At 41.2% G+C, this 25,139-nt stretch overlaps 1 protein-coding gene across 3 annotated transcripts in view; it reads left to right on the top strand.

Moving 5' to 3' along the window:
• gjc1 (gap junction protein gamma 1) overlaps positions 1 to 25,139 on the top strand; it is an 80,804-nt gene that overhangs the window by 45,373 nt on the left and 10,292 nt on the right. Inside the window, exon 1 of one of the 3 annotated variants that reach the window (XM_079564491.1) lies at positions 16,332 to 16,527. The exons of the other annotated variants lie outside the window; for them this stretch is intronic. The gene's annotated coding sequence lies outside the window, so the exon portion shown is untranslated. Of the gene's footprint in view, positions 1 to 16,331; positions 16,528 to 25,139 lie in introns of those variants that run through there. 3 annotated transcript variants of the gene reach the window in all.

Genomic DNA, 25,139 nt, shown 5'->3' on the forward strand with positions numbered 1-25,139 from the left:
GACTTTAAGAATCTTAAAATAAGTAAAAAGTTGAGTCAGTTTTCTAGCTTTGTATATCATTATGATTGTGAGGTTGTGTTAATGCCATGGTGGAGGTCTGTGGACAGCAGAGAAACTCTATTGTTTGAGCTTCAGGCGCTGTCTGTTTGTTTTTTGTTACAAACAGTGAAAGAGGGAGAACCTTCTTTTAGAATAGCTGTGGCCAAAACCTATATTTCTTCCCTAACACATTTCTAACATCACAATTCTTCACAGGGATTAGTTTAAGTAACTTTCAGGGATTTTCTCTGTTTTTTTTTTAGATCCACAGTGCAGTCTTTTTCACAAATATCTGCTTTTACAAAACACACATTTCAAAATCACAGGGCCTTTAATGGTCAGTCATTTGGAAGGCTATTTGAGAAAGTTTCATATTTCTTTTCCCCTCTTTGATATATACAGTATGTGTTACAGAAAATTTCCATAATCGCTCAATATTTTCCCCACTTTTATGCTTTACTGTGCCTACTCGGGATACAGTAAATTCCCTTCCCGCTCCCCAGCTTTCAGGCTTCTCCTGCACTTAATCCATGCCGCGATAATGAGCCCTAATCCCCGCGCGCTGCGAGGCCCCTCAGATGTGGCCTCTTCCAGGTGAAATAGCCCTATGATTCTGTGGATATTATTAGCGTGGTAATAAGGTTTTTAAAGGCAGAGCGCGGGAGAGGGAAGCCGCACTGTGTATCCAGGTGAGGGATATTTAACAGCGACCCTCGCCTCAGGACGGCAGACTGTGAGCATGTAGCGACGCAACACTGCCTCCTTCCACCGAGAATGCACTGGAATGAATTAGAATAAGATAAATTGCTCTACGACCCATTATGCAACAGCTAACAGTAGTAAATTACACATTCTAGACTTAGTTAATGCAATTATTTCAGGTTTAGCTTATAGAAATGCTTTGTTTTCTCTTGTTTCACATTTCACTAATGTCTGTTATTGGTCCATTGATGCAGGACGTGACATACGGAGAGTAGAATTCCCATAACCACTGCCATGCATTAATACTGCACCAATGGGCCACGAGCGCTAGCCTCTCCCTATGTGATCTATAGTGGGTTACACTTTACAAGCCTGTATTACCAAGTTTCTCAAGTGCTACACTGTAGTCATTATTCATTATTCATGGTGGTAAGCTACTATTGTAGCCACAGCTGCCCTGGGGTAGACTGACGGAAGCGAGGTAACCAGTCTGTGCCATCGGCCCCTCTGACCACCACCATCACTAACTCCAGTGTTGGGCAAGTTACTTTAAAATTGTAATATATTTTATATCAGTGATTACGCGTTTAAAAATATAATATGTTTGTTTTACATATTACTGTTTCAAAAATGTTGCTGAGTTACACTACTTTGAGTTACTTTTGGTAAAGTATAAACTGAAAATAGTAGTTTCATTTTCCTTCTTTTTCCCCCATTCTCTCGTGTGTTGTTTTGAGGACATTTGCATTTACCATTAGTTTCTGAAAAGAGTAATATAAACTCGTTACTTCTGTAATACGTTACCCCCAACACTGACTAACTCACACACTAGATTTATTCCGGCCTATTGTACATGTTTGTGGCAGGGGAAACCGGACCTTGAAAGAGAAGGAAAGAGAACATGCAGACTCCACACTCGCTGTGAAGCACGAATGCAAACTTTATGTTGTTGTGTTTTCCAACTTATTTTTACTTTTATTCATAAACTTGCCACTTCACTGGTGTAAATCTATAGCAGCATTATCCCACCAAATCTAGAAACCCTCTTTCAAGGGTGTATATGTACTAGGGTTTTTACAGGTGGCAGGAAGTCCAATTTAAAACAGTACTAAGTAACTCATGCCCCTAGAGGCCATAAGCGCCACTGCAGGTGTCATAGCACGTTGTGATTTTTTACATTAATTGTCTGTGAGAGTAAATACTACGCTGACAGAAAAGACAAAGAGACAGAGGGATATTGTGCATCCAATTGCACAATGGAGATCATTTTTTTCACTCAATCTTGGCTGTAAATAGTGTTTAAGTGGCGCTAGCCCTCAGTTAGCTTTGACCGTTAGCCTGTTAGCTTCTTCTTCATGATTGCGTCAGTTGGTGGCTTTGACTCAGTGGCAGCAAAGTTGCAATTGTGGTTTTCTGGCCAGAGACACCAGGGGGAGATGAAAGACCCCCCAGTCATCCCATCAACACTTGTATTACCCCCAGAGAAAAAGATTTATTAAGGTAAACAAGCTAACAAACTAGATTTTATTGCCACATGCCACAAATGCAAAAAAGATTTCATATTTAATTTCGTATGATTTGTAAACCTTCAATTCAACAGGGGAATGAGGACACACAGTTAAAATAATTTTCTAAGAAATCTAGATTTAATGCCACTTTGAATCCCATGTAATGCTTTTAATGACCTTTTAGCCATTACAGTACAACGTTCACTCCCCAAAGTCATATCTGGAGTATTTGCTTACACATGTTTGTCTGTATTACATACAGACAGTAACATTTTGTTTGTCAGCATGCCGTTGGCAATTCTGTGAGTAATTCCCCTCTTTCCTACAAAAAATGAGACGCTAAGAGAGCAGTCCTTCCATACAGAGACATTATTAAGTGTTAAAAGTGTGATGTATTAATGTTGCGTTGCCCAAAAGCAGGATACAGCAGCATACATTTATGTATGTGTCCATTTTAATCACCGTATGGACTAACATGTTCACACACACACGCACTGATGCCCGGCACATGACCCACATTCGCCTCAAGACACAACACAACGCAATCTGACTCACCTCATTTGAATCACGCTCCTCATAAGTGCCTTTCTCTTGGTTACTGGGCCATGCCTTTAGTCACACATTCGTTCTCTGTTCACTGTGGCTTCAGTCACTCAGCGCAGATATGACAAAGCATCCTTATAACTTCATTTACACATAGCTTTGAGGTAAGATATCGTGCATAATAAGACAGCGTGTTGGCAATGCTGATGGTGTTTCTGTTCGGGGGCAGCTCGGTATGTGGGACGTCAATCAGTAAAGTGGATCCCTGAGGTCACACGCTGGAAAGTACACTGTTAAAAAGTGTGCACATAGGACTCCCATTATAGAATAACTGATCACAAACTCATGGCTGCAGACCGACACAACCTAAAATAATGATGATGAGATGATTCCTATGGGAAACACCATAAACGCCATATAGTGATACTTCTGCGGCATCTTTGTGCGCCTACATTATGTCCTGGTGCACTTAAATGAAGAACTTAATAATAATGCCTTACACTTGTAATGCGCTTTACAAGCCTGTATTAACAAGTTTCTCAAAGCGCTACATTGTCGTCATTATTCATTCACTCCATACTCGGTGGTGATAAGCTATTGTTGTAGCCACAGCTGCCCTGGGGTAAACTGACGGAAGCGAGGCAACCAGTCTGCGCCATCGGCCCCTCCGACCACCACCAACCACTCACTCACACACTACATTCACCCCAGGCTTCCTGGTGTTACCAAACGGTCTCCCATCCAAGTACCGACCAGGCCCTTCCCTGCTTAGCTTCCAAGATCTGACGGGATTGGGCATAGCAAAGGCGGTATGGCCTTTCAATCAGAATATACCCTGAATATGAGCCTGAAGCCCTGAAACTGCATTTATTTAACCTCGTAAACCCCCACCTGAACAGAGCATATTCACTCCAGGTTGGCTTTACCCAAATCTAAAAGCTTCTTGAAAAAAAGTGTCAAATAGCAACAAAAAATGAGCCGAGAAAGAGGATGAAAACCCAACAAAAGAGCAATAAAAGCATGAGGACAAAGTGCAACAAAAAAGCAATCAAAGATAACAGAAAAGTGACAAAAATGTGTGATGTAAAAGCAACTAAAACAGACACAAAATACAAAGACATACAGATATATTTCACAAAGACATGATAAACAATTGTCCACTCGGTATGACACACTTTGATTTTATGATTTAAGCTCGAATATGCAACAAAGAAAAGCCACAAAAGAGTAACAGAAAAGTGATGAAAAATGGACAAAAATGTAAAGAAAAAGCACCAAAAAAAAGCTACAAAAACGCAATGAAAAGAAATGTCAACCGTTGCGACAACATGGCAAGGACAAAGATCTGTTCAGACCAGTTTTGTAGGTCTTAGCTTTCAAGTGAGACATCACACTGGCCTTTAGGCTGTAACCTTTTAGATTTGGGTAAAGATGAACTGGAGAAAATGGACTTGGTTGAGGCGGGAGTTAAGAGGTTAAAGGAACAGGACACCGTTTTTCCATACTGTGATTTGTTCTAACCTGAGCTTAGTTGAGTTGATGTGTACCTGTCTGGTGTTTGTGCCTGTGAAAGAACTTGGTCACTTCTAACTTCATCCCGTTTGGAGCCATAGGAATTTGCTGGGAGAGGCCAAATGCTAACAACACCTTTGGTCGTTTTGCGTGGCTGAGCACACGCACAAAGACCAGACAGGTACGTATCAACTGGTCTCAGCTCAGGTAAGAACTTATCTCAGTATGGAAAAAACGGTGGCCTGCTCCTTTAAAGGTCTGCTGTCACTCCTTACCAAAAATGCTATTATTATATCTACCTATTCTTCGATTTTTCTTCATTTCAGCGATTTCCAACCTGTTTTGCCATTGTCTTGGTGTGACTTCATTTTTGAACAACCTTTCAACTCCGTGAAGGCGCTCTATAGCGGTTTGGCAGACGATGGAGGGCACCTGGCAGTGATGGGATTTATGGCTCTTTGATGGAGGCTGAACCTTTGGGGATCCGTCCATAAAAGAGGTGCTCTAAAGACTGGCTCGGTTTTATTGATTTTTTGGGGAAGTTAACCTGAGGAAAACTCCTATTGCGAGAACGAATCACGGAGAGGAAGACTTTCTGACCACAACCAAGAAAAATAGATTTTTTTTTGTGTATGTGTCTGTTCAATTTGTGGTTTATTTTTCAGATATCTTCTTCTTCTTCTCACTTCTTACCCCCCATCTGAACCAAGTGTATTTTCTCCAGTTCGGCTTTACCCAAACCTTAAAGCTTCCCAAATGGAGAGCAACATTTCAATTTCTTTTTCCAGTCCCAATATCACAACAGGATTTGCCTCGCAGGGCTTCACGAAAACTAGATCTCTAACACCTAGATATCAAACAATGTATACAGCATCCATGTCACTATCTGACCAAGCACAGATGCTGCTATTAGTCCAGCAAACATGCTACTGTATAAGGTTTAAAATAGCATTTCCAGCTGTGGTCTCTTCATCTCCCCTCCTCTTCCTCCTCTGTAATGAGTCTGTGAGCAGGTGAGCCCTGGCCTGAGGAGATGGAGCCCCTGCATGTGTGTCTGTGCGTGGCTATATTATGTGCAAAAACACGTGCCGCCTGCAGACTCGCCGAAGCACTGCTCACTTCTTCACTCATCTCCTTCTGCTAATTACAGATGAGAATCAGCGGCTCAGGAGTCGAGGAGTTCAGGCGGAGGAGTCTAAAGGTCTATTTGTGTAGTTGTGGGAGAAATGTTATCTTTTATGTTCTTTGTGGCTGCGGGAGTACAATGACTCTGATTTTGACTATATCACTGAAATGTTTGGCAGCAGTAAATTATTAGGTTTTGTCGACAGAACGCAAGAAATTACAAGTAGTTGGTCTGAATGTGAACCGGTCCAATGGGTGTTTTAGTAAGGAAGTGCTTTATTTGGCATCGTACAATTGTAAAACGAAATTGGAAGTGGGGGAAACCCTAGCCTCCAGAGGAAACCTGGCTGGCTGGCTTCAGTGCACTGTCTCCTGGGTTTGTTACTGTTTCAGAGCATGGTGTCCTGCACTGGTCAGCTCCTCCTTCCTGTTCCTGTTGTTTCCATGGTGCTGCAGGTGTGGGGGGCTTTTGGTGCCTCTTCAGTGTTTCGGCATAAGAAATCTAGAGTTTGTAGGTCTCAAATGCTGCTCAAAGACCTTTAGATCATCAGCTAGTTGTTTCCTTCATGGCCAGTAAGGACTCTCTGCAGTAAAAAAAAAAATCCACTAAACCTTACAAAAACAAAAACAAAAAGATGTAAAACAATGTGGAACAAATGCAGAAAAAGAAAAACAGACAAAAACGCTGCTGCAGCAAGGGAGAGAGAAGCAGATGCTTGTTTATGCGCTGCCATGGAGACAAAAAAAAATTGGTGTTGGTGCACAAAAGTGTTGTGGTACTTGTTGTTTTAGTTGTATACATTTATCAGTAGTGACCCAGCAATTACAAGATTATTCCTCTGGACTTTTGCTTATTCCAACCTTTATTGCTTTCTTAGATGTGTCTCAATGGATATTGCTGCTCGCTATGAAACATGGCAGATCTCAGTCGAGTTGAACAACTAACAGGGGCGGGGATCCAGAATGATACCCCACTGTATATTTTATACACAGGGGATGTCAGTCCGGGCAGGGAGTTCGCTGTTGCCACTTCTTCAAACTCAAACGGACCCGTGTAATCAGAGTCATTTCGCTGATTGGTTTCCTTCCTGTTTGCTTGCGTATGTTACGCTGTAGAAATCAAGTTGATGCGGAGACTCCAGGCTACCTCTCCTCCTCTGGATTTTGACTGGCCACCCCATGTACTGTAGATGAGGTGCACCAAAAACTTGTCTTTTATAAGAGGAATATACACCACCCAAACAAAACTGTAGTATTATGTTAGACATTTGCTATGACAATGTTTCAATAAATATGAAGCTAAATAGTGAAGATAAAAGGAACTCTTTGCTCCTTGAACGTTGTGAACTTGCAAATTCATTCCAAGAAAGTGGAACTGTTGGTAGAGTGAGTCGTCTCGATCGGAAGGTCGGGGATTCAAATCCTGCCTCCTGAAGATCCACACTGTCGTTGTGTCCTTGGGCAAGACACTTCACCCACCTTGCCTCCAGTGTCTGTGTACATTAGTTTGGACAACAATTTAGGTTTCAACCTAAACAAAAAAAAATCTGTTACAGGGTCAGAACTAAGCAACTCATGCCTCTATAGGCCATAAGCGCCAGTGCAGGTGGTGTACCATGTTGTGTTTTTTTACTCATTAATTGTCAAAAAAAAAAGACAGAGGTAGAGAGGGACATTGCACATCACTCAAACTCGGCTGTAAATACTGTTTAAGTGGCGCTAGACCGCAGTTGGCTTTGCCCGTTAGCCTGTTAGCTTCTTCTATTCTTGTATTAGTGTGTATTGCACTTCCGACCCGGAGGCAGAGAAGTTGCAAGGGTGGTTTTCTGGACTGAGGCACCAAGGAGAGATGAAAGACCCCCCAATCATCCCATTAACACTTGTATTATCCCCAGAGGGACTGCAAAAATGATTTATTAAAGTAAACAAGTTACTTAGTTCTTCTTTTATACTCTAGATGTGTTATTAAAATAAAGTGAATCTTGATTTATTTTATTCTTTATTTTTATTTTTTTTATGGAAAACGAATGAATAAAATTGCTCACCTCTATCAACGGAGCAGCTTTTCACAAGCAGCAACAAGTCTTTTGCAACACGTATCCACAGTGGAGGTCTTCCGTCACTGCGTGTGTCACTTCATTCTATCAATTACGAGTTCCAAACAAGACAACTGGATTATCAAAGACAATATTGCAAAAGCCTGACCCCAGCTTGTCTGTGCAATCTCCTGAACTGCAGCCAACTCCTCTCCCGTCTCCTCGTGCTTGGCTGGAGTCTCATGAAACAGCATCTCTTTGTAAATATGCACGGGAGCTAAGGCAGACTGGGTTGAACTGAGGACCTGGTTCCACAATATGAAGTCGTTAAATTGGAGAAAAGGTTATCCAAACATTTAGCTCGGCCTGTTTTGTATTTTACAGTCGTTCTTCTGCATTACATAATCTCAGTGCTATCAGGGGCATTCGCAAAACTCCACAGCTCTATTGTGCATAATGCAATAAGTGGATTAAAACCAAGTAAGGGCAAAATGCTCGTCAATGTTTACAGTCTCTTCATGTTTGAAATATGCACAGTGCGTCAATGTGGATTTCAACTCGTGGCGATGCCGTTAATTTGATTGCGTTTTTATGTTCGACCGTTGATGTGATTAATCTGAAACAGGATGCAGGATTGAGACACAAGTAAAGGGCAATCTTAAAAATGGGACTATTTTTCATTGGAAGAAACAGGAATATGTCAGTCAATGCAAGTAAGAGTCCAAGCAGGAATAAATCCAGTGATTCAGAGCAGCAACTCTGATATTGATGCAGAACTTTCTAACCACTGTTTCAACATTTCTCCGTACTTAACCGTACCGTAACTGTTTTTTTGTTGGGTTCCTTGGGCTGGTGTTTAAGGCAGTGTTTGAGGGTCAATTATAAGTTTGATAAGATTTTGTTAATACAATTTATGTGGGGGAATGAGTGCTAACAACTTTACCAGAATGCTGAAGTTAACCTTTTCAATTTGCTGCTAAAATCTTCCATCCATCCATCCATCCATCCATCCATCCATCCATCCATCCATCCATCCATCCATCCATCCATCCATCCATTTTCTTCAGCTTTTTCTCCTCCAGCTGTTCTGGGGAGACCCCGAGGCGACACCAGGCCAGCTCGGAGACATAGTCCCACCAGCGTGCCCTGGGCCTGCTAAAATCTTAAAAATTATAATAATAAAATAACCAGCCATGATGCCACCAGAGTAACAAACAGCCACCACTGTGCCACCTCACTGAAAAACATCTGAACATGCACAGGGGCTGGTTACTCCGACTTATACCCACTGTCTGAACTCAATGCAGTGTCTTTTTTTTTTTTTTTTTATTCATTCATTCACCTCAGACATAGACACAGTCACAGTATACATTAAATAAAACAAAAACATAAATAACACAACAATACCAAAATCACAATACATTTCACAGAAAGATGCTTCCAGACTAAGACAAAACAAAGACAAGACGACAAAGACAAGACAAACAAACACAAAGACAGGACATACAAGACATACATACAAGTCCTTGACATATTTTCATAAATTCCATATTATTTTTTACATTATATTTTACATTATATTTTATATTTTACATTTTACAGTGGCTCTCAAAAAATGGGCACTCCACCAGTCTTCCTTTATTCTGTTCATCCTTATACACATTTTTATCTTGTTTGGAGTGTTTATTGATTGTTTTATATTAATTTATCTTAAGATTGTTGATCTAAATTTGTAGGAATTTGGGATGGTAGTCCTGGGGCAGCTGGTTTGTTGCAGGTTTGATTTAAAACGCACACCCGTCCCACTAGCGCTTCAAAGTTTGAGAACCACTGAATGAACATGAAAAGACATTAATTACATTGTGTACATTAGGAGATTAAAAATGTTAGTACACATCAGTCCCATACCCATTCCACTTTTTGTCATGTGAATTTATTTTATTTTTGTTTATTGCTATAATCTTTTCGATTGTATACTGTCAATGCAGTGTCTTTGTATCGACCATAAGAGTTGGCTGGCCAGACTTGGTGAAGATTCTGTAGTGAGGCATTCAACTTTTTTTTTATTCATACAAAATTTAAAGGGGAGGTTTTAAGCAAAACAACTGTTAGAGCTTATTACCATTTAACAATGTTGTTCTCTCAGCAAAAACATACACATTTTACGTCTTATGTATCAATGCTTTCCCCTCCTCTCAATCTCTCGCTAAGCTTAAATCTAATCAATTAATTCATCCCAGACTTTAAAGCCACACCGTGTAGAATTTTACCCAATAAACAACGTTGAAATACAAGCATTTATTTAATGACAGATATTTTCATCATTGAAAAATACCTCATAAATGTACAAATGATAAATATGTGCTTTTGCTGTGAGCGGCTCATCTCTCCCACAACATGACTAACTGTACCGGGAGTGGGTACGTCTCCAGCTCGTCACCATGGAGATGTGACTAAAGTCAGTAGAATTTGAGATTTTTTTGAGATTTAAATTCAATCAAAGAATGGATTTGGATGAGGATCCAAATCCATTCTTTGATTATTCACTGCAGTGATAGCACTTGCTGTGTCAGGCTGGTCATTGGGAGCATGTTTAGTGTTGATGGCAACTGTATAGTCCAAAATGTTACGCAGTGTCCCTTTAAAAAACTCGCCATGGTTTACTACAGCCACACGAGCCACACAGACTTTTTCTTCTCTCGTTCTTTCTTTTTTTTTAAACAGCTGCCCAGCAAAGGAGAGCAAGACAATGTGGGAAACTACTGGACATTTTGTTTCAGCTGTTTTAGATCAATATTACTTTTGTAATCACTGTACAATAGTAATGTGTTAGAGATTATTGCTCTTTCTTTCCACCCTCATCAACCGAGTGCATTTTCTCCAGTTCGGCTTTACCCAAATCTTAAAGCTTTTCAACTGGAACTTACAGCCTATAGACCAGAGTAAAACCTCATTTGAAAGCTACGACCAACAAAACTGATCGTAACATTTTTTTTGTGTTTTCATCTCTTTTTTGCCTGGTTTTCGTAGTTTTTTTGTTGTGTTTTTGTCATTTTTTGTTGCTTTCTTCATTGCTTTTTTCCTCCTTTTTTTGTCGATTTTATGCGTTTTTTCCGGCTTGTTTTTGTTGCTTCTTTGTGGCTTTTTTTGTGGCTCATTTTTTGCTTTTTCATCACTCTTTCATCATGTTTTTTGTCCCTCTTGGCCCCTCTAGACCATTACTGTAAAAAGTATTTCTTTATATTGTAATAAATCTTGAATTTCTTGAGCCCGTGGTGGTCACCATGGTCGGCCTTATTGGTATGCAAATCCACCGACTGTGATGTTCCCCACGTGCAGAAGCAGTGTCATTATTTGCAACTTGCCAATCATCCTTAGCCCATATTACTGGAAATCCTTGCTGCAAATGGACAGTGAGCGCTGCACTCAGGCGTCTCTGGTGTTTACACAGGCAATGGGTTAAATGAGTTAAATTAGCTGGGCTTATGCAGACAAGCTGGAGGATTATGGGAGTTCAGCCGCTCAAATCGGCTCTACCCATCTACGAGAGCGATGCAGGCCATAACGCGGTGTAATGCCGGGGGCTAAAAGTCTTCATTTAAGAATCCATGCGCAATGTGAGTGGTATTATTTAGAAATATCAAAACTCACCAAGCAAAGACTCGTTTCCATTCATACTTGACCATCGACAGCTCATATTTGTCCTAATGTTCATACTCGGTGTGAGTAAATGTTAGTTATGGGCTTCACTTTGAGTTGTTGGTGTAGATGTAAAGTTGTAAAAGAATGAAGACGTCTGATCAGAGCCGGGTTATTACAGTAAGACAAAGGTTTGGGAAACTGAAAGGCCACTGCACTCATTTATTTTCACGCCATGGCGACGTGAAAACAGGAAGTGACCTCCATCTCTCCTGGTGCAGCTGAATTGTTTGCCTTTTTCAGTGAATTGTTTGCCTTTTTCAGCGAACCATGTTGTTTTTCTGGATACTTTTGTACGTCTTTACCGTGTTTTTGTGGAGGTTTGGTGGATTTGTTTACTTTGAGAGTCCAAAATGGTCCTGAAGAAAGCAGCTTTTTGAAGGTAAACAAACTGCTAGCTTATCAGCTAAACCCATTTGAGATCTACAAACATCTTCTTCTGAGACACTGAACAGTGAAGAGGCACCAAGAGCCCCCACACCTGCAGCACGGAGGAGGCGTCACAAGAGGAGCTACAGGAAACAACAAAAGGGACCAACGAGGAGATGGTGATAGACTGTGGAGGGAGCTGTGCAGGAGGAAGAGGAAGGACGAGGTGGAGCTGACCAGTGCAGGACACCACGCTCTGAGACGGGGACAAGCCCAGGAGGCGGTGCACCGTTTCAGATGATCAGAGGAGACAGAGGGCAGCTACAGTTTCTCCATCCTCCAAGGTCATGCGGGTGGAGTGGCTGAACGACGACGAGATCATCGACCCGGCCGAGGACAGGAACTTCTACATCACCGTGGACCACAACCTGATCATCAAGCAGGCGCGTCTGTCCCACACGGCCAACTACACCTGTGTGGCCAAGAACATCGTGGCCAAGCGCAAGAGCTCCACCGCCGTGGTCATCGTCTACGGATTTCCCATCAACCAGTGCTCCTCCTGTGACCAAAACAGTGAAGATGGCGGCCGCGACACAACGATCTTTCACCAAAGAAAAAAAAAGAGTGGAAAAAGAGTGGTGCGCACTGAATGGGTGCTGCTGCCGGATGCTCTCTCATCGAATGCAATTTCTCCATCTGTGAGATCAGTAAAGTACCATCTTATCTTATCTTTATAAATGTTAATCCAAAAAGATAGTCCTCTTCTTGTAGTGAAACGTAGTGATTGTTTATTAGACGCAGAAAGTTTCTCGTGTGTAAGAAAGGCAGCCTGTGTTTTTGTTCTTTTCAGTATTTATTTATCCATAAGTAAATCTTTGGTTAGCCATAGCATCATTTAGATCGACCTTGCCATTTGTCTTCAGAATACACTGCAATGACCATAGCAAATACTAAGAGCCTCTTATTTGATCATTACTGCATTCTCTTTCAGGCTGCAGCAAGTTATTCAACTGATGCAATGAATAGCTTCTCATTTCTTAAACTAGTGGTTCTTAAGTGGTATGGCTTCAGGACCCACCATTACCCTCGGACAGGGCTCTCCAACCAGTGTCTCTTTCTTGGTAGCTCGCCAAAGGCTTGAACATTCACATTTTAGATGTTTTGTTCTGAACATTTTGAACAGAAAAGCAGGGCATTACAGTAGTCGATACGCATGCATTAGCGTCTCCGTGTTGGCCCGAGAGAGAATGGGGCGGACTCTGGCTATGTTCTTTAGATGGTAAAAACCTATCTTTGTGATGTTCTTAAGACGCTTTACATTGCACTATTCATTCACTCCATATGTGGTGGTGGTAAGCTACTATTGTAGCCACAGCTGCCCTGGGGTAGACTGACGGAGTCTGCACCATCCGACCACCACTAACCACTCACTCACACACTCACAACAAAAAACGTTCGATCAGTTTCATAGGCCTTAGCTTTCAAATGAGGCGTTACCCCGTTGCTCTCCGGTCGAGATTAAGCTTTTAGATTCGGGTAATGCCGAAGTGGAGAAAATGTGCTGGGTTAAGTAAAAGGTCATGCAGGGAAACATCTGCGTGAGGATGTTGACAAACTAATTGGGATTATCAAAACTGAACAGACAGCGGGGCACCATCATCGACTCGTGAAGTAAAATGTGGAAAACACTTAATTCATTCTCTTCATATCAACGTTCACAACCACAAATTCAAATCCAGCCACTTCTGTCCCACCTGCTTCGGCGCCGTCTCCCCCCCCTTCAGACTGTAGCTCATCGGTCGACAGTGAGAAACTCCAGCAGTAAATAACACGCTCTGCCTGTGAGCTGACTCTGCAGAGATGACCCTGAGACTTATACGACAGCCATTTTGGGACATTTATCACGCGCTAAAGTTTGGCCTAAACAGGGACTCCGCTGTCAAACATCGACGGTGAAAGGTTAGTGGACTGATTTACCGTGACCGGGATGGACTTTGCTTACAGCGCAGAAGCCGCTTTGAACTTGGAAGTTGTCAGAAATCGATTGTGGGATGATTTATTGAGATCAGAGCGGAATTATGAAAGATGTAGATAAAGGAGACGTTTCATCGAGAAATATCTTGAGCTTTTAGCCTTGTTTTAACTTGAGATTAAAACCCGCCACAAGTTGGACTAAGTTTTTCAAAAGGCATGAATTTGAGTGAAGTGTGGGATTGTACTGATTTTGAGGCGTACGATGATGATATAAAAGGGTTGTGTCAGCAATGTGCGATAAGGAAAGTATTGGGGAAAGCCAGCGCAGCGATTAAGGCTCCAATCAAATGAGCATCTTCTATAGCTGTTCGTAGCGCGCCGCGATTATCCGTCTATGAGCGGGGACACGTGATGGAGCGAGAGGGGGGACACTCCGAGTGAAGCGGAGGATAAGTGTCCAACGTGACATGTGGAAAATTGTATTTAGTTGAAACTTTAATTCCTGACAAATCAAGGACGTTTTGGGGGCTTTTTCAAAGAGACAAGAAGCAAACTCTGCGCAGCATGTTGTTAGTGTGTTGGGCAGTTCATTACAGCTCGTATTCACTGTGGCGTCTGCAATGTTTAAAAAATACAGTGTTGCGTTGATTTTTCACCAAGAGCTTGTAGTGACGATGGGAGGAGTGTGACCACAGTGCAAAGCCTTCTCCAGCACATCCTAAAGATTCTGAATGGGGTAAAGGACTCTGTTTATGTCTCGTGTTCCCTGACTCTTTTACAATGTGAGCCATGATGAATCCTGGCGTCGTCATCTTGGAATATTCCCACGCCATCAGGGAAGGAGAAATCTACTGATGGAATAACCTGGTCATTCAGGATGTTCAGGGAGTCAGCTGATCTCATTCTTTGGGCTCATAGTGTTGCTTAACCTTAACTTGACCGACTGCTGTAAACCCAGGCAGTGACTTTTTTGTTCGTCAAGCAGTGTATTTATGTGTCCATATCTTGCACTAAAACAACACAGTAAAAATTACGGTTTGAGAACCTCTGTGATAATAGTGAGAATTTACTATTAATTCATTTAGGAAAAACATACTTGGAGTCAATTATGACCTTTTGTGTGCACAGAAATTAGAGTTGAATCACTTTGACATAGCATTAAAGCAGTACTAAGCAACTCATGCCCCTAGAGGCCATAAGCGCAATTGCAGGTGTCGTAGCAAGTTGCGATTATTAACTTATTACTTTTCTGTGAGAGTAAATACTACGCTGACAGAAAAGACAAAGGGAGAGAGGGATATTGTACATCCAATTACACAATGGATTTTTTTTTTTTCACTCAAACTTGGCCGAGCCTACTGTTTAAAGTTAGCTTTGCCCGTTAGCCTGTTAGCTTCTTCTTTGTGATTCCATTGGCATATATTGGTTTCTCCAATCATCCCATTAACACTTGCATTCCCCCAGAGGAACTAGAAAATGATTTATTAAGGTAAACAAGTTACTTAGTATTGCTTTAAGCACTAACTATAATTTTATTTGAAAACAACAACAGCGCTGAAGTGGTAGTTAATCATGAAAAAAAAAAAATACAAATTGATGCAAACGGCATCTCTGGAATTGCCCATATATGGTCATGTTTGAAGCAGTTGAGCAGGAAAACAAAGGGGAGAAAAATCTAAACTTTCTCCAATTATAAAAAAAAAAACACGACTGAATATAGTTTTCTACTAAATAAAGATACTAAGACATGGGGAGGAGCAAAGTGGTTCAACAGTCCATAAATACATAAAGAACAGAATGCTAACATGATGCTTCATTTTAGCATCATGCTACATGCTAACGCTAGCTGCGACTGCCGTTTTTTCACTTCTACTGAACAATCTGCTGTGAAAAAACTCTATATGGGCACGATTTAGACTGGACATTATTTGTGTGTGATAAGAAGTTTATATTCCACCAGAAAACGGCGAAAAGTAGTGAAAAATGGTGTTTCCAAAAAAATACTTCCTTCCCCCTCGGCGAGGCCACGCCCCCTTCTATGACATGATGCCATCTGTATCTATAGGCAATATTTGGTTTTGTTTGAGCCCTATATGCACTGTTCACACTTGCTTTTTGTGGCTTTATCTGAGCAGTAAAGTTGTTGCAATGCCAGATCTTTCTAAGGTTTCAGTCCGTATGTGTTTTGGGCTGACGGGGGCGACAGAAGTGCCCTGAGGAAACCACACAGGCTTCACACGCAAACACTCACCGAGTCTGGGAATCGTAGCCAGGACCTGCTTGATGTGAGGGGGCGAGAGTGCCGGCAGCTCAGGCACAATTGTTTTGTAAGAAGAAGGCCCACTATCCTATGAGGCCTTTCTGTGTTACGTATATCGTGTAACTCCAGGTCAGGAAAAGGGTCCCTCACTGTGATCGCCCACTGCTCCTGACATTGAAGGACAACCTGGACCCTTCCTGCTGAATAGCCAAATCCATTGTCATATTATGAATATAAATCGTCCGTGAAACAACCTTTTAGTTTCTTATATCCTTTTTTTAAGCTCATCCACTAATCTCTCTCCTTATTTTTCATTCTTTGCACTCTCTCCCAAATACCAATCCACCCAATTCCCCCCGGTGGAGCATCCCTGTCTGCCTCATGCCCCATGCGTGGGGTATTACAAATCGTCCGCTCTCCCCTCCCCCCATATGACCCACTTCGAAGGGAGGGGGGGATCGGGGTATTTGATTGTGAGTACCATTGAGAGGGAGAGAGCCAAGATGCTGCGCCTCTCTCCGGCTGTTTTTTTTCCTCGTGCCTTTCAAACACTTCACACTCCACTGAGCGGACACTGAGGCTGCGGAGGAGAGGCGGCCGCGGGAGTCCAGAGTGATAGATATCTTTATTTATTTGTTCATAATTTGTTGTGGGATGTCGCCGTGCGTGGAAGAAGTCAGCCGAGGTTAAGGACTGTGAGGAGGAGACATGAGGGGCCCGAGGTTCAGACACAAAGAGCCGCTCCACTGGAGACGGGAGAGTGAGTACAGTCACGGCTTTGTGGTTTGACTTTTATGGGAGAAAATATGTTTTAAACCCTCTTGGACATTTGTTCTTATTTTTGTTTATTATTATTAGAAGAGGCTGGATTTTTTTTTTATACAGGATTTATTTATTCCTCATTTTTTGTTTGTCGTTTCCTAATGAAAAAACATGTTTGCTTAGTCCTCCACCTGCTGATGTCATGAGGTGATACTCCACTGTGCTTTGATCCGTTTTGAGACTGCTTTACCTGACCCAATCCAATCATTTCAGCGCTCCAATTGCCTTTACTACAAATCTGTCCTCTCAGCCGGCAATCAAAGTGCATCAAATCAGGCTTGGAGTTACATATAAACAAGTAAATAAAGACACTTTTAAACATTGTTTTGTAAGAATGAAAAGATGTAGATGCTACTTTAACCTCTTAACCCCCGCCTGAACCGAGCACATTTTCTCTAGTTTGGCTTTAATTTAGTGATAAAAAACCACAAGAGGGCTAGAAAAAAGTGACCAAAAACGTGACAAAACAGAGACAAAAATGGTGAAAAACACGTGACACAAATTTGGCAAAAAAAACGATGAAAAAGCAACAAAAACGCTAGAAAAAATTGAAAAACCCGGCGACAATGTTTTATTGGCCTTAGCTTTCAAAGAGACGTTACACTGTTGCTCTCCAGTCGAGAAGCTTTTAGATTTGGGTAAAGCCGAACAAGAGAAAATGTGATCGGTTAAGAGGTTAAAGGTCAAAATATTTATAGACACATTTCACAACATACAAGATCCCTTTTCAGGTTCACTTTCACAAAATACCTTCCACAATTGTCTGAGTTGACAATATACTAAAGGACGAGAAAACTAACTTCTAACTAACTACTACTAGGAAAAAAAATAATTAAGTAGCTTTAAGTTTGGATGTTAAAAATGCATTTTAGGAAGCCAAAATATGAATACAGTTGCTCGTCATATAATTAGAATATCAAGAAAAAGAGCATTTACTTCTGTTATTCAAGTTAAACTGTGAAACTAATATGTGATATAGACTCATTACATGCGAGGTGAGATATAGCCTTTGTTTGTTATCATTTTGATTATTATGGCTCAGCTTGTAAAAACCCCATATTAAAAATCTCTGAAAATATTTTAAAAATGGACAGTCAAAACTATAACAAACAAAGGCTTGACATATGTCACTTTACATGTACTGAGTCTATATCATATATTTGTTTCACACTTGAATAACAGAAGTAAATGCACTTTTTTCATGCTATTCCAATTATATGACGAGCACCTATATTAAAATTTTGGCTTCCTAAAATGCATTTTTTAACATCCAACTTCTAGTAGTGCAACAAAATTTGTTTTGTCGTCCTTCAGTATATTGTAAACTCGGAGAATTGTGGACGGTATTTTGTGACAGTGAACCTGAAAAGGGACCCTGTATGTTATGAAGTTGCATAGTGTATAGAGTCACCAGAGGCTCCATCAATAACTACTGTACAGTTCCTCACCGCGAGACTTCATTTGGTCAGAGCCTTTACGTATAAAAGTGCAAAGTTGTGGAACTCATTACCCACTGAACTTAAAACCATGACTGAGTTTATAATGTTCACTTCTCAAGTTAAGTCTTGGCTGAAATCGAAACAGAACTGTACCCATCTGCAAATAGCACTGATTTTGTGTATGTGAATGATTTATACAGTGTATGCAGTGTATATAGGTACGTTTTTAGGTTTTAATGTAGTGGAGAAAGGCCCATCATAATTTATGTCTAAATCAAGGAAATACTTTTTCTTTGGAGATGGTGGGCCCCAATGCCATACAAGTTGAAATACACCGTTTCATTGTTTCCTGGCGAAAGTTTATACAGAGACCAGTTTGACCCAAAATCTGAACATGTACAAAGAAAAGAAACGTTTTGCCTGCTGTGTCTCCCCTTAAACATTTGACATTTGGCGCACTCCTTTCCCACAGATGCGGATCTGCCCCAGAGCTTCCTCCTGTACCATATGGAAGTACTTTACCCTTGTGTTCCTTCCCCTCAGACAGTAACGCTAATGAGGCAACTTTTCCCACAAACTAAACAAACCCTGCATTTTTGGCGCAGAAGAATAGCCCATTCACTCACCTCCTCACCCGCCGGGGGTCCCACGTACAGAAACTCGTAATGGCAACTTTATATTATCGCTTCTTTGCCAGTTTCTCCAATCAAAAGAGACCAAAAAGAAACGGGCGGCACTCGCAATCCCCCAAACCCGTAGGAATGTGCTGTTTCGTTCCTCAAAGTAAGTTTTGCATTCTGGCCTTTTATGTCGCGCATGGGAATACTTACACCAAACAATGCGGCTGAGATTACTGTAAATGGGACGGATTAGCGAGCTTGATAACCTTGTGTTGATGCAAAGTCGCTCCCGGCATGTGTGTCTAATCACGACTGGGGTTTTTGGAAAGGCGCTCAGGGGGAAATATCCGCAAAATGTTGACTGAAAACAACTCAAGGTGAATCTTAAGTTGGATTTGGGGTAATTTGACGAAGGTCAGTGGTTGAAGATGCAGGATTTTCTTTGTAAATGTTTCATAGGCATCTTTATCTCCATGAATATTGTTTTTACGGGGGCAACAAAATCTGATTTCACACCTTAATTCACTGTTACAAAGTGATGATCCTATCAGAAAGCAGACGTTTTGGTTCGCCAGATCCTATGGTTGAACCTAGTTTTCTAAGAACTTTCTCATACTTCCAAAATCCCAATACTTTTCCCCAATCAGGTTTAAATGAGTGTCTCTGCTTTCAAGTCTTTAGTGCCATTTTTTTCACACTGAGATATCTTCTTACCTGAGCTTAGACGAGTTGATACGTACCTGTCTGGTCTTTGTGTATGTACCCGTGGAAGAGCGTGGTAGCTTCCAACTTCACCCCTGTTTGGAGCTATAGGAATACATTGGGAGAGGCCAAATGCTTAACAACATCTTTGGCCGTTTTGCGTGACTGAGGGCACGCACAAAGACCACACAGGTACGCATCAACTCGTCTAAGCTCAGGTAAGAACATATTTCAGTATGAGAAAACGGTGGCCTGTTCCTTTAAAGCAGAACTAAGTATTTCATGCCCCTAGAGGCCATAAGCGCCACTGCAGGTGTCGTAGTAGGTGTTTTTTTACTCATTGTCCGTGAGAGTAAATACTACGCTGACAGAAAAGTCAAAGGGAGAGAGGGATATTGTGCATCCAATTACTCAATGGAGATCCTTTTTTTCACTCAAACCTGGCTGCAAGTACTGTTTAAAGGGGCTAGATGCAAGTTAGCCATTTTATACTCACTACTGCCACCTCAGGTCATACGTGTAACTTCTATATGAAGCTCGTGCATGACGGCACTTAGGACCCAAATTAACAACTTTTTGAGTGACTGTGCAGCATTTTAGAGGCATTTGTGGTGAACAGGTCTGAGCTCATTCTACACCTTAGGACTTTGTTGGAACATGTAGGGGGAGGAAAATACTTAATGTTAACATTTTTAAACTCGGCATAGTCCCTTTAAGTGGTGCTAGCCCACAGTTTGCTTTGCCCGCTAGCCTGTTAGCTTCTTCATCTTGATTCTATTAGTGTGTATTGGTGGCTCCGACCCGTAGGCAGGAAAGTTGCAAGGGTGGTTTTCTAGCCAGAGACACCGGGGGAGATGAAAGACCCTCCAATCACCCCATTAACACTTGTATTACCCCCAGTTGGACTACGGAAAGGATTTATTAATGTAAACAAGTTACTTAGTACTGCTTTAAGCCCCAATTCTACTCTCATTTTTCAAACTCTTTTTTCCCCACAATATTTTAACCATTTTCCATTTCTTCACTCAAAATAATAAATGTCAGTGTTAGTCAGTCGATGCACCATAGTACATTTCTGTGCTTTGATAAGTGTCATTTGATTACATTGCGTTACATTTAGAATGAATTTTAGTCTCAAGTCTTTCTGCTTTAGTGAGATTAGTTGGATAAAACCGTCTTCTGCGTTAGAAGCACAGTCTGCGGTGCCGCCGGCAGATTGTGACAGATTCTGTGTGAACATTTTATGGGGGTCCTGTCTTATTCATTTGCCTTTATTTTTTGGCCCCTTCTTCTCTGCCTTGAAAAAGCTTGATATTCATTTCATTATCACAACAGGTTTAGGCAGTTTGCGCATATTTTCAAAGAAGCATGAATACAAATAAAATATATACTGAGTGACCACAAAAAGTCACTACAATGCTGTAATATTTGGTTGGACTGCTTTTAGCTTTTGGCTTTGTTTCAATCAGCTTCCACAATGTCAAAAGATCTGATGAAAGTGAAAGAGGGAGCCAGTGAATTATACGCTCATTCCCAACTTTCCTGTAGCATTTGTAGCATCCCAATTCTTCACAGGGACGAATTCCTAAGCTATTTTCTTGATGGGGGTCACCTTTCAGGGTTACTTTTATACAAAGGCTAGAAAACTCGTCTCCAAGTTCATGAAATTGATGCAAATTGTTTAAAATGAGGCGCACAGTGTTATTTCCACAAATATCTCAGTTTACAGGAAGATAAAACATATTTCATTCCACTTCTAGAAAAAATTATGTATAAGTATGGGGCCTTTAACCTCTTATCCCTCTCTCCATCGAGCACATTTTATCCAATTTGGCATTACCCAAATCTAAAAAAAAAGAACGTTTAAAAAAATGACAAAAGCGAGACGCAACTGACGATGGAAACGCTGCAAAAATAGCATCAGAAGAGCAACAAAAAAGTGATGAAAATACAAGAAAAACGCAACAAAACAGGCGACAAAAAAAGCATAAAAATAGCCATAAGAACAAGACGTAAATGAGGATGAAAACACAGAAAAAAAAACATCAGAAGAGCAACAAAAACGCAACAAAAAAGCACCAAAAATATGAAGAAAAAACTAACGACAAAAGTGCTCTTAATGTGTTATTACGCCTCACAATATAGTGCCTGCTTAGAAAATGGACATGTTTAATTTTGTGTAACTATACTTGGATCGTGTAACTACTCACGTAACCGTATTTAAATAGGGGAAACGTGGAAGAGCTTGGTCACTTCTAACTTCACCCCTGTTTGGTCCCATAGAGGCTAAGTACTAACAATATCTTTGGTCTTTATGCGTGACTAAGCGCACACACAAAGACCAGACAGGTACATATCAACTCGTCTAAGCTCAGGTAAGAACATATCTCAGTGGAAAAACCATGGCCTGTTCCTTTAAAGGGGCTAGATGAAAGTTAGCCATTTTATAATCACTACTGCCACCTCAGGTCATACCTATAACTGCACCTTTTATATTAAGTTAGTGCCTGACACAACAACTTTTTGAGTGACAAAGTAGGATTTTAGAGGCAGTTGAGGGCTCATTCTACAGCTTCGGACATTGCTGGCACATGTAGGGGGAGGAAAATGCATAATTTAACATTTTTAAACTCCGTATAGTCCCTTTAAGGCACAAAATGTCTCTCAACTTCAAACAGACTTTGTGGGGTTTTCCAATTTCTTTCTATGTGTGGGTTTCCTCTGTCAAGACACTCCCTGTTTTGTGGATTGGAAGCCATTGCAAAAAAAAAAAAGAATAAATAGATACTTTATTTATTTCTTTGGAAGAAATAAAGTCAAGTTTGAAAGAAGTCGGATACACAACACACAATAGGGACAATCCTGTAGTCGCTGTGTGGGTGAACAGTAATGAGCTTTCCTTAAATATTGCGTTGTCTTGCAATATCAATTTCAATCAGTGCACATTAGACTAATCACATTAATGTCATTATGTAAACCGTGGAAGCTCCACCAAACATTGGGGAAATTAGCTAAAAGTGTCAAGTCAGATCAGGGCATAGGTCCAGCAGTGATCAGCAGGTTCAGATGCCAAACTCGTCATGAAGAAAACGCTGACCGTTTCTTTTATTCCATCGCTTTGGTGCGTTTTACCATCACTTTAAAGTCACTCCCAAAGAGCTCATTGACAACAAAAATGAATGATGTTCAGTGACTCTCACTATGTCAGGAAGTGTCTGTGAGTCACTGCTTCAGAGACGAGGGGAATGGTTAAAAGAAATGATACAGTGCCACTTCGGGATCCGACGTACAGCACTAACCTCTCCGAGTATTCGCAATAAAGTGTGATCACATTAGTCATTGGAACGAAGACAGAGGTTCTCAAGCTGTCATCTGTACTGAGTTCTTTTAGCGTTTGCCGTTCATTTTAAGAGGCTTCAATTATTTATCTTATTGCAACAAGCTGGATGTTGGTACAGGAAGTAGGAACTTTATAACACGGTAAAAGCCAGTTTGACATTATCGGTACGCGGAAACATAAAAGCTCCAGTTTGAATTGTTGGAGAAGAGGTTGGACTTTTATCGGGACTTTATTCTCAGGACTCTGCTTAACGACAAAGCACTGGAGCAATTGAATATTTAGTTTTGTGTATAAAAACGTTTTCGATGTTGCAACTTTACCTAATTAATATTTGTAGTTGAAAAATTGAGTTCTTACTTTTCTGGCATAGTATATTGCCGACTTGTTGAAAGTATTGTTGTAAAATTGTAAATTGTGTATGTGCTGCCTGCCTAGGGACTACAGATGGAAACTAGCATCTCTGCTATAATCTGGCATATTTACAGTGGTCATGTGCAACTGTTCATTAATATGCATTGTCCCTATCAAATAAATAAATAAATAAATAAAAAATAAATAACAGTTTTGCATAGGCTATCTTATTATCGTGGTTGCTTGGTCATTCGATGTACTATTTTAAATGTTGTTTATTTTACTCCAGAACTCTGCCTTGTTGGAGATATTTGCAAGTCAGCTAAAAGAAGGCACTTCAAAGACAGCCAGATGGACATATAACTACAGTAACTTATTACACTCACTGCTGCCTCGCTCTCCTTTCTCTCCTTTCTCCCTTTTCTTTAGTTTTTGCTGCCAGAAGCATAACTTCTACACATTTTGTCGGAGCTAAGTTTGTTTACTTGTCTCTTTCTCTCACTCTGGGAAGCAGGTGAGGGAGGGGGGAGTTTGGCTTATGGGGCCCTTTCAGGAAATATTCGACGGCCAATTATTGTTGCACATTGTCACTGCTGTCGTGTAGTGACTGTATTCTGTTGGCTGTTTCTGTCAAATCTGTTGGCCCTTTGGGGGGGCCCTGCTGGCCTGGGGCAGCTGCCTTCCTTTGCCTCATGGCAAGCTACACCTCTTCTTGTTGTGCCCCTACTCCTCAGGGCAGAGTCTCCTGAAGGTCCTCCTGAAGGTTCCAAAACCCAGGGAGACCCGAGGAGACACATTTAAAACCCATACTGCAAATTAAGTACATTTGTCTTGAAATAAGTACATTTGCCCCTGATTTCAGTACCTGCTTTCAGGAAATCAGTCTATGAGGCAAGTTTTTTACATTTAATTGAAGAAAAAATGTAATCACTCTCAAAAATGCATTGAAGTTACTTGAAATAAGATTGTTGTTGCTGTTTTTTCTTAATTTATGTGTAAATAATCTTGCCCCTTGAACAGATTTCTTGGAAGCAGTTGCTCAAATAAAGGAACTGTGACTTATTCCTATTACGTTTTGCAATGGAGGCAGCGAGATAATTTCACTGTATGCCCACAACATTTGTTATTGTAAAAGATGCAAATTTATAAGTGGGGTGCAAAAAAAGCAAACAAAAACAACCGTCTTTCCTGTAGGTGTTTGGCGTGTCTCCGATTTCAAGTGGCAGCTTCATAAGTCGTCTGTCACGGTACATGCCAGCAGTGTTAAAACAGCACAACTCTCTTATGCAACCTCCACTCGCGCTGCCGGCTGAAATGTGCGGGGTGCTGAACTGTGAGGTCCCTCTCTCTGCTCCGGTGTCCCCCCTTCCTGCCCCCGGGACGCCCTGTCTGTGCCCACCCAATGATTCATCTCACTGAATGAACACATTTCTATCCGCCCCTCGGAGTCTGTGTCTTCAAACCCACATGTCCATTACACGTGTTGTCTGCGGGATATAGATATGTAAAGGTCTGCGGGCGCGTAATTGTAACTGTCCATTTGAGTGAGTGCATCGGCGCTTGGAGATGTGATGGAGACTTTACCCTTGAGAGTTGATCTGATTGACCTTGTACGGGTCCAGTTTATGATCCAGTGCTGTATGTAATGAGTGGGTGGATCGCTTGGGGTCTAAGTCTATGGGCAAACTTTATGATGTAACGGCTACATTGGGCTTTAAAGGAACAGGCCACCATTTTTCCATACTGAGATATGTTCTTACCTGAGCTTAGATGAGTTGATCCGTACCTGTCTGGTCTTTGTGCGTGCCCTCTTCTAACTTCACCCCTGTTTGGAGCTATTGGAATTTACTGGGAGAGGACAAATGCTAACAACATCTTTGGTCTTGTTGCGAGACTGAGGGCACACAGTTCTTCCATACTGCGCTATGTTGTTACCTGAGCTTAGACGAGTTGATACATACCTGTCTGGTCTTTGTGCGCACCCGTGAAAGAGCGTGGTAGCTTCTAACTTCACCCCTGTTTGGAGCTATTGGAATATGCTGGGAGAGGCCAAATGCTTACAACATCTTGGGTCATTTTGCGTGACTGAGCGCACACA

This window comes from Gobius niger (assembly GCF_951799975.1).
Source record: "Gobius niger genome assembly, chromosome: 10".
Classification (NCBI taxonomy): Eukaryota; Metazoa; Chordata; class Actinopteri; order Gobiiformes; family Gobiidae; genus Gobius; species Gobius niger.